Source organism: Panthera tigris, chromosome A3 (assembly GCF_018350195.1).
Source record: "Panthera tigris isolate Pti1 chromosome A3, P.tigris_Pti1_mat1.1, whole genome shotgun sequence".
In the NCBI taxonomy this organism is placed as follows: Eukaryota; Metazoa; Chordata; class Mammalia; order Carnivora; family Felidae; genus Panthera; species Panthera tigris.
This window is the reverse complement of record NC_056662.1, coordinates 134,658,826-134,668,026: the sequence shown is the minus strand read 5'-3', so window position 1 is coordinate 134,668,026 and position 9,201 is coordinate 134,658,826. Positions and strand designations below refer to the sequence as shown.

General features: G+C 58.3%; 1 protein-coding gene across 3 annotated transcripts in view; it reads left to right on the top strand.

Annotated features, from left to right (window-relative positions):
* The first annotated feature begins 3,040 nt into the window (after nt 1–3,040).
* The window catches only part of RNF144A (ring finger protein 144A), a 139,077-nt gene continuing 132,916 nt past the window's right edge, over nt 3,041–9,201 (top strand). For all 3 annotated transcript variants that reach the window (XM_042982564.1, XM_042982565.1, XM_042982563.1), the window contains exon 1: nt 3,041–3,169. The gene's annotated coding sequence lies outside the window, so the exon portion shown is untranslated. The remainder of the gene's footprint in view (nt 3,170–9,201) is intronic.

Sequence of the window (9,201 nt, the reverse complement as noted above, 5' to 3'; positions counted from 1 at the left end):
AGGGGTGAATTTTTCTCTCCACTTGTATTTTCTTACTTGAAGTTTTGATTGCCTTCCTTAAGCTGTGCTTCTTTTTTGTTTCGACCACGTATTTCAAGTGATCGTAATGTAACTTTGCTTTTTTGGTACCTTCTCTCCAGGTAGTCTAGGAAAAGAGCTGAGTTTTATAGTATTTCCAGCTCCGGGGTGTTTGCAAAGCTGAAGGCAGAGCTGAGGACAATTTCCCTGCATCCTGTCTTATGCGGATGTTCTGGGCACGGATGAGATTCTTTGGGATGTGTAGGTTGGGGGAAAAGGGAGAGGCCTCTGAGAGGTGGGAGGCAGGAGTGGCCACCAGGGGAGATTTCCCAGGATGCCCTGAGAGTGGCAGGAAGGGATCTGGCATTGCCTTGTCCCTCGCAGGCCACCTGGGCCACCTGGGGAGCTGACCCCGTGGAAGAGAAACCGTGGCCAGCTTGCTCAAAAGGGACAGCACGGCTTGGGGGAGGCTGTCAGGGGACCTGGCCACGTGCTGAGGGCAAATGTGGGTTCCATCCTGCACTCCCCGAACCGTGAGATGCTCCTGATTCTTGTGTATCCCAGCCAAGAGAGGCAGAACAATAAGTGACATTTAGTTGCTGGCTGCGCTCTTTGAAACGAGGCATGGCATCCAAACGGATTTTAAAAATTAAAGAAATGTGAACTTTCTGTACTTAAAGAATGTGTGATTACAAAGTCATACAAACTCCGGCATCTGAAATGTTTTTCTTTTAATCCACGAGCGTGAATCTGGAGCTTCCCTCAATTTTGTGTCTGGAGGAGAACCTCGAGAATGGAATTGCGTTTCTCCAGCCTCTGGACCATTTAGGCAGCAGCCTGTTTCCCAGCGAGCCCAGAATCTTGCCTCCAGTAGGTAATCAAAAAGGCACTTGTTCCGTGAGGGAGTGATGCGTCACAAACACTTAGGAACAATGGGTATCTTTTAAAATGGGCCTGGCGTGATAAGCCTCTGACAAAACCTCTGGGGGAGATGGCCCAAAGTCACCACCCGTGAAGGGATCGGACGGGAAGCCAAACAGCAATGAGTGGAAATGACCTTGAGAGACCCAGGCAGCTCGTTGCTGGAGAGAGCCAGGATGGGCGCTCCCAGGTTAGAACTCAGAGTGGACGATTTCACCCTTTATTTATTGGGGGCTTAGTATGCCCAAGGCCCCATGGGGGAGTACAGAGAAAAACGGCCTCATCACTGTTCTACAGAATCTTAAGATCTAACAACCAGACGGTAAATATCCGAAACACGAGTGTGACAGATGCCATGGTCCGCACAGAAACAAGCTCAGTATTACACAAGTTTAGAGATCTGGGGGGTGGGAGAAGAGGCGATTGGTCGGGAAGCCTCTAGAGAAAACAACTGTATTCTAGTCGCATTGGATGCAAGTTATATTATCGATGACGATGTCCTCTTTCTCAGATGATCTCATTACCCAAGTCAGAGCGGGAATGAAGTCATATACACGTCACTGCATAAACACTAGCTCAGGTGTACCCCGGTTAAGAGCACACCCCCTTCCAGCCCCAGATGCTCCTTCTCAACTCCTCTGATTCGATTTCATGTCTGCATCTCAGCATGGACCCAGGCGTCACGGAGCGGGCAGGCTCATTTCCAATCCTCGTGGATCCACAACCGCCCTTCCACCCGACATTCTTCCGTAGGTCCTGTCACACAGAGTCCGGGAAAGGTGATTATGTGCTCTGTGAGGCTCCGGCCCCTGTGCTGGGCCGTTCTCACCTCCCACCGAGCATCTGGAGTGAAAGTATTAGGGTTCATGTCACTATGCCTCCTTCCTGATCAACGACATTTCCATGAGGAATTTGAGAGACCTCGGGAGTCAGGTACCCGTTCGTACGTTCATACGGGTACCTTTGAGGAGGGGAAATATTTACCGGAGTAACTTCCCAATGTGGATGAGACAGATTTATGTTTTTGAAAAACGGACGTGTGTGCCATAGAGGAAGATCAATTATACACAAAGTCAAGGAAGTTGAGAATCTTGCAGTGTACCTGTTTGGGGTAAAGGGGAGGAATAACAGCCAAGGGCACTGCTGTCCTTAGAGTCGGGCATTATCCGTTGTGTGCATACTGCTCTGTGCGTAGCTGACTGACAACCCCTCGGAGGATCCCTGAGACACACGCACCTGCATTTCCAGCGAAAACAATGGAAGCACCGAGAAGTTAGGAAGCACAGGGGGCCGTGGGCGAAGGCGTTAGAATTGTGAGCCCACAGTGGCGGGGATGGTGTTAAGGAAGGAAGATACTGTGGGGGGTTGACCCACAATTCTGGAGAACCCAGTCTCTGCATTGAAGGAGGCATTGTTTCACACACACACCAACGAGTTTTGTTCGGCTCTGCATGCCCGACAGGCATATAATTTAACACTTGGCGAACTTCTAGCTACCAAAGGGAGTGGCAAAAATCAATCTTGCAGGAATTCTGCCGTCAACGGTCTTCGACAGCAACGAGCCAGAAACCCTGAGACTAGGAAGTGGATTGCTTCTGCCGGGGGTCTCGCGCCTCCGACCGTCCGGGTCGGCTCTCCTCCGTCCGTCCGAGCAACCAGGTAGCGGGGATGGAGAGGCATCTCCGTGACGCCGGCGGAGAAAGGCCCTCGGCCGTGACCGCCAGGTCCTCAGCCGGCAGGGATGCGGCCGCGGTCCCGCGGGCTCGGGTCTGGCCCGGGGCGGCGCTCTCCCGTCACCCGGCTGAGGGTCGGAGGGGGTCACCCGCTGGCTTCCCAGCCGGCTGACGCCGCCCCCTCTCCCCCGCCCCCTCCGGGGTCCCGGCGGCCGCAGACGAGGCGGGACCCCGCGGTCCCGGGCGCGCGGCGGGCGGAGGCGCCGCCCCGGGCGGGCGGGCGGAGGGCGGAGGGCGGAGGGCGGAGGCCGGGCGCGCGGCGGGCGGCAGGGGGCGCTGCGCGGCGGGCGGGGGCGCGGGCCGAGCCCGGGCGCCCGCGTCTTTGTGCCGCTCGCCGCCGCCCGCTCTGCCCCCCACCGCCGGTGCGCCCCGCTGGAGGGCGGGCAGGGGATAAAGGGCGGCTCCGGCGGGCGCGGGCACCGGACAGCGCACCCCGCACGCGGCGCCGGACACCCGGCCTGGGCGCAGCCCCCGGAGCCCCGGCCGCGCGGGACCAGGTGGGTGACGCGCGTCGCTTTGTGTCGGCGTCGCGGGAGCGGGGCGCGGCCGGGGGTGGGGTGGGGGGGACGGAGGGATGCGGCGGGGCGGGGCGGACCCGGCCGGGGTCCCGGGGCGCTGGGGTCGGGGCGGGGACGCGCAGGCTCCCGGCCGAGGGCGCCACCCCGGCCCTGCCCTGTCCCTCGGTGGCCCCGGCGCCGGGCGCGGGTCTGCAGCGCGGCGACCCCGGCGCTCCGGCAGGCGGGTCGGGCGGGTTGGGGCGCGGGAAGGCCGCGGGCCGCCGGGTGGGACGAGCGCGAACCGGCCGCGCGCGGGAGGCGGCGGGGAGGGCGGCGCGGCCCGGGGCGGCCGGGAGCCGCGCGTCCTCCGCTCTGCCCATCCCCGCACCCCGGTGACCGCGGCCGCTGCCCTCCCGCCGCGCCCTCCCCTCCCGGGGGTCTGGGCGCTCCGCCCTCCGGCGCCGCACTCCCTCCCCCGCCACCCCCAGCACCCCGGCACCATCCTGGGCGCTCGGGCCAGGCTCCTGTCCCGGGGACCAAGGGGCTCCCTGTTGTACCCTCGTGATCTCCATAGTCAGGTCTAGGATGGTCACTTCCAAAGTTCTCTCTCTGCCTTTCTTTGCAGCGAATAATAATAATAATAATAATAATGCCGATTCAACAAATACCCGGTGCTTGTCTTGCGCCGGGCGGAAGTCCGGGTAACGGACAAGGGTTGGATAAGGCTCCTCAAGAATATCCCGAGTGGGTGCCCTGGGGGAGGGGGCCTTGGCCCCGGCACCAGAAAGACATCTGACTTGGACATCTTGCAATGAACAGTTCTGGCAAGGAAGCTCTTTGCTGGGAGCGGGGCCTGGGGATCTGTAAGGACACATTCTAGTGAATGGGGCGGGGTGGGGGGGGTGCCCTTAGGAGAGAGTGGCCAGCGGAGGAGCTGTGTGCTGAAGAAAAGGGCAGGGCCCAAAGTAAGTTGGTGCGGATTTCTGTGGAGCTGGAGTCCCGGGGAGGGAGAGGAGGGTCGGGCTGCCGGGTGCAGGAGGACTGTTGAGTCAAAGCTGGAAGGCGGGGCGGGTCCTGGTGTCCGGAAATGCACCTGGCAGGAGGGATCTGCCTGGCCGAGCGGGAGGGGGGGGGGGGACCACGGTGTGCAGGGATTTTTTTTTCCCTAGCACCAGGCACCTGGTGTTTCCTATTTTTCTGGTTGACTTTACGGTTTTTGGTTTTTTTTGATTTGTAAAGAATGCAAAGGAAATTTGGAGACAAATCACCATCTTTCAAACTCCGGGCTGACTTTGGTCTCGATCCAGTGGCGGTGGGAGCCCTTGAGGGTTTCCGAGGTGGAGGAGAGTGAGCGAGCTGAACGCTGCTTTGTGTGATGAGGGGGGTGTTGGTGCAGTGTGCCCCCTGGAGAATCCGACCCACCTCCCCGCCTCCCACCTACTGGGGCGTGGGCTTCCCCCTCCACCACTTCTCAAAGGTCAGGCACGGATTGCAGACCTCGTGAGAAAACGGGACGCACATAACCTAATTTTGATGGGGTGGGAATTTTCCAGATCCAGCAGAATTGGAGTTTGGAAGTTTACGTGTTTAAAGGGGCCCTGACACTAATGGCAGTGGGCCTGGAGAGCTACCCGAGGGCGGACTCAGACGCTGAGGGCTGAGCTGAGGCCACGAAGGCGCACCGTGGGCACCCACAGGCTGTGCCTGGATGGGGTCCTGACAGCCGGAAGGCCACTTTCAGATGCGTGTTTGATCAGCGTGTTCGGTGCCCCTGGTTTGATAGTGTGTAATTCCCGCGTCCCGGCTGCACTAGAGGACGGTGCTTCTCCTGTGGACCCGCTGTGGTTGGGGACTTGGGAGGGACCCCACGCACTCTCCGGCTGAAGCTGCTGACGTTTGGCGGGTGAACTTGGGACTCAGCCAGAAGCTAGGAGCCACGTCGCTTCTTTGTTCGGTTGTGGTTCCTAATTTGGCCCTGCTGCCTTCTTTTGTTCAAATTTCTCCTCTTCTTGAGAGCCTTTCTCTTTGGTGGTGGAGGCAGGAGGGGTTCGTGTCCTTGCAGACTGAGGATCCCAGAGCTGGATGGTCATTACAGATTCCCAGCCCAGCCACTCGTTGTGACTTGGAGAGGAGACAGGCCCGCGACCCCAGCCTGGGGACCCACGCACACGAGGGCTATGGCTGGCCTGGGCCCGGCATCCCCTTTCCTGTCTGCTGTTCCTTCTGTTCTGCGCTTGGGCTAGGGACAGTGGAGACGAAGTCAGCTGCTCTGGGGGTCTGGTGGTCTGGAATCAGGATCACAGTGAGGCCTCGGACTCTTAACAGGTCATCTGACCAAGCATGGAGTGCCCCCCCCCACCCAGATTTCTGGAGGTGGGACATCAGAGGGAGCCAGGGGGCCATGAACAGAATAGAATGCTTCTAAGGAGGATGGACCCTCTCCATATTCACCCGGGTAGCCTCCTACCTTGGAGATCCAAGGACTAAGTTGAAGGTGCCTTTCCTTAAGACTAGAAAAGTTGTTTGAGGTCATCATTCTCGGGACCAGCCTCCTCTGTCCTTTGTTTCTGCATTGCTGACACACATGAACAGCTTTTCTTAATTAGGTGATGAAATTCAATTGCAGCAACTGTTCGCATACCTGCTGGGGATTATTCCAGAAGGACAGAGCTTGCCCAACTCTCTGACCCCGCTACGGGACTGAGAGCGAGTGTCCTAACCTTCTTGCGGGGCCCCAGTTCCTTCAACTGTAAAACTCAGGTGTTGGCCTGAATGATTTCCAAAACCGAGAAAGAACAGTGGGCTGCCTTAAACGGCTTTTCCGGGAGAATCAGCCTTGCAGGATAACTCCCCAGATGCAACCAATTTTAAGGATTTATCAAGAAGAGCGTCTTCCCTTGCAGATGATTATGTTGAGAGGTAGGCTTTGGAGAGGGTGGTTCTTGGTGATGAGAATGTCCATCTTCCTTCATTCCCGGAATCTAGAACCTGAGTTGGAACCTGTTTCCTGGATGGCCTGTGGACTCGGAGAGCAGGACTTCCTCTGCAGAGCAGGTTGACAAGCCGGATGTACTGTTAACAGAGAAAAATAAGTTCCCCCCGGATGGTGTGAGGTAGTGTGTCGACCAACATTTGAGTCTCCTAGTGTTTGCCGTAGGGAGAGAGGAAATCGTAGCTCACGTTCAGTTAGCGCGTTCTGTATCAACAGGTGCTGGTCGGGCCGTAGCGGTGGACCCAGTGTTCACACAGCCCCGCGGGACAGGCGCTCCTGCTGTCCCTGACCTACAGGGGAGGGAAGTGAAGCCGAGGGCCGTTGGGTTGGCCAAGGCCATGCACTTGGTACATGTCGAAGCCTGTGTGAGACCCGGAGTCCTCAGGAAAGGGTATATTCTGTGATGTTGAGGGCGGAAGCACATTCATAGATTGTTCCATGGCTGGGGCTGGAACGCAGAGTGAAGTGGGGCGTGGCGAGGAGTCTGCCCGTTAGAGCCGGTGATGCCAAGGACTTGAAGGATGAGTCTGGGTTAGCCAGGCCACTTTGGAGGCCCAAGGTCAGATCTGGGTCTGGGAACAGCAGGCAGTAGCCAGGGTGGGCTGGGAGCTTAGAGCCCACTGCTCTGCCGTGGTCTTGTTCTCCAGGAGGCTGGCTGTCTCTGAAGGCTGTTCCAACCGAGAGTCTCCGGGCAGTAAAAGAGGTGCTTTCGTTTGGGGTGTCTTCTAGAAGCTCCTGCCTGTCCGGGGGGTGGGGAGGAGATGGGCTCACTGTGTAGTTTTAGAGCCTCTGCCCCTCCCATTTCCCTTCCCACCCGCCAGGTCTGTGGGCTGGAGGAGATTCGGTTCAAAGAAGGTGAGCGGAACCGCAAGCAGCAATCCAGGAACCTGCCTCTTGTCTTCAGGGCCCCCTGAGCAAGGCCGGGCCCGTAGCAGCCTGCCCGCTGTTGAGAACCTCCCAGTCGGTCGTCAGCCACATCCTCTGTAGGTGCGGGCTTCGGTAGCTTCTGCCCCCACGGCACAGCTCTGTGGGTGGGAGCCTGAGCTCAGACCCAGCAGAGCAGAGGGGAACATTCCAGACCCACAGAGTTGCTGTGGATGGTGGCTCTAGGAGGGTTATTGCTTCTGCAGGGTTTTGTGTCTGTCCTCGGAACGCCTGCCATTACGTGGTTTTCCTGGGACCTTTTTGGGTGCAGTTCCTTGGAACGAGGTGTGTTTACTTAACGCTGGGGGACGCAGCGTGTTAAGGTTATCAGGAGGGCGGTGGGCCGGTGCAGGCTGCGTCAGACCAGGAGAGAATGCCTCTCAGACTTCCACTGATCTGTTAGCCATGCAGACAGGGAGGGCGCCCGCCCTCCCTTTGGTCCGTCCGCATCCAGGACGTGTGTTAGGGGGCCAGCAGTGGGTGGGGTGTGGTCCTTCCTAGTTGCCCCCGGCGGCTGGCTTGTCCGCTGGCTCTCCCAAATTCCACCTGCCCTCCCCTGCTCGCCCACCCCTCCTCCCATCGAGGCTTCCTACCCTGCGGGAAGGGTAGCCTGCTGATCAGGGAGGCCGTCACTCTCCCCTGGCTTGGGGGTGGTGGGACACGTCCCCTTCACAGAAACGTGCAGACCCCTGCGTTAGGCACCCTCCTCTTCATCCGGGTAAAACCTTCTCTTCGATAGGTGTTCTGAAGCCAGAACGATGCAGGTATTTTTTGACTTTCTTGGGAAGCTTTGTGTGACACCCACCCGGGTCCCTCATCATGTCTTGTCAGTTTGCTGCTGGGACACCCCCGGCTACCTCCCTTGCTTGTCGACTAAGGGGGGGTGCAACCTTGGTTGAGCCTCCTGGAGTCTTCATCGCTTGGCCCCAGCCCGCCTCTCCAGTGCGGTTCCCCCCGCGGTCTCCAAGCGTGTGCCCTGGAACGTTCTTCTGCCGTCTCCGTGGGCCACATTCCTAGCGGTCCTTCCAGGCTCAGCGCACGTACCGCCTTCTTTTCAAAGCTGCAGGATCATTAACGTGGGGATCGTGGAGATCCACCCACCGGGGGCTGGCATCTTGCAGATGGGACACTGGCCGTGTGTGGAGCACAGGACAGAATGCCAGCCTCTTCCCTGCCAAGTCCTGGCTTTCTCTGTCTCCCATCCGCGGGCCGAAATGTTCTCTCTACCAGGTGCTTCCATGGCAACTTTTCCTTCAGAACCTGTGATTGCCCTTGAAACTCTCTAATCTAATTTTAGTGATTTATGTAACCGTTTTATTTCCTCTGCTAAACCGTAAGCCCTACAAGGGTAAGAACTTACTCATTTTTGCATTCTCTTTGCGCACGTCATGCAGTTTCTAAATGCGTGGTTTTTGTTAAGTGGCTGAATACAAGATAAACCTGGCTCAGAAGGGAAACTTTGGGTGGACTGTTGGTGAAGAAATCGGATTCCAGGTTATGTTCTGTACTCCAGCTTGACCTGAGCAAATCGAGAGGGTTCTCTCTTTGGGAGGTGAGTCTGAGCAGTGCGCTTGTAGGACGGTGAGAAGCTGAACGCAGGGCAGGTGGGGGTCGGTTGGGGTCGGAGAAGGGAGGGCTGTGGGCTCCAGCCCTGTGGGCCAGGGATGCAGGGAGGAAGGCCTTGCCGGTCCTGGGTCCTCCAGTTGTGTAGACAGCAGACGACATTAGTTTGAGTGTGAGACAAGAGCTCCTAGTAAGAGCTCCTAGTAGGAGACTGGAGTTCCCAGGAAGAGTGTTTGTCGGGTAAATGCGCCGTGGGCCCCTGAATCGCACGGTTCTTCGCCCGGAGGAATCACAGAGCAGCTGCGGAGATCCTCTCGCTGCGTGTGGAATGTTCCGTGTGTTCTCCGCCTCTGAGGAGTCTGTTGAGTGCCCTGCACCCTCCTTTGGTCTGCGGTGACGCCTCCCATTCTGTGGCATGACACAGGGTGTGGCGCCCAGGAGCGGCTTTGCTTCGGGAGGCGTGAAGGCGTGGGGGGACCCTGGGGGCCGCCGTTGGTTATGTCAGCGAGCAGGTGGAGAAACCGTAAACCGACGCTTCCCGACGCCCCGATGG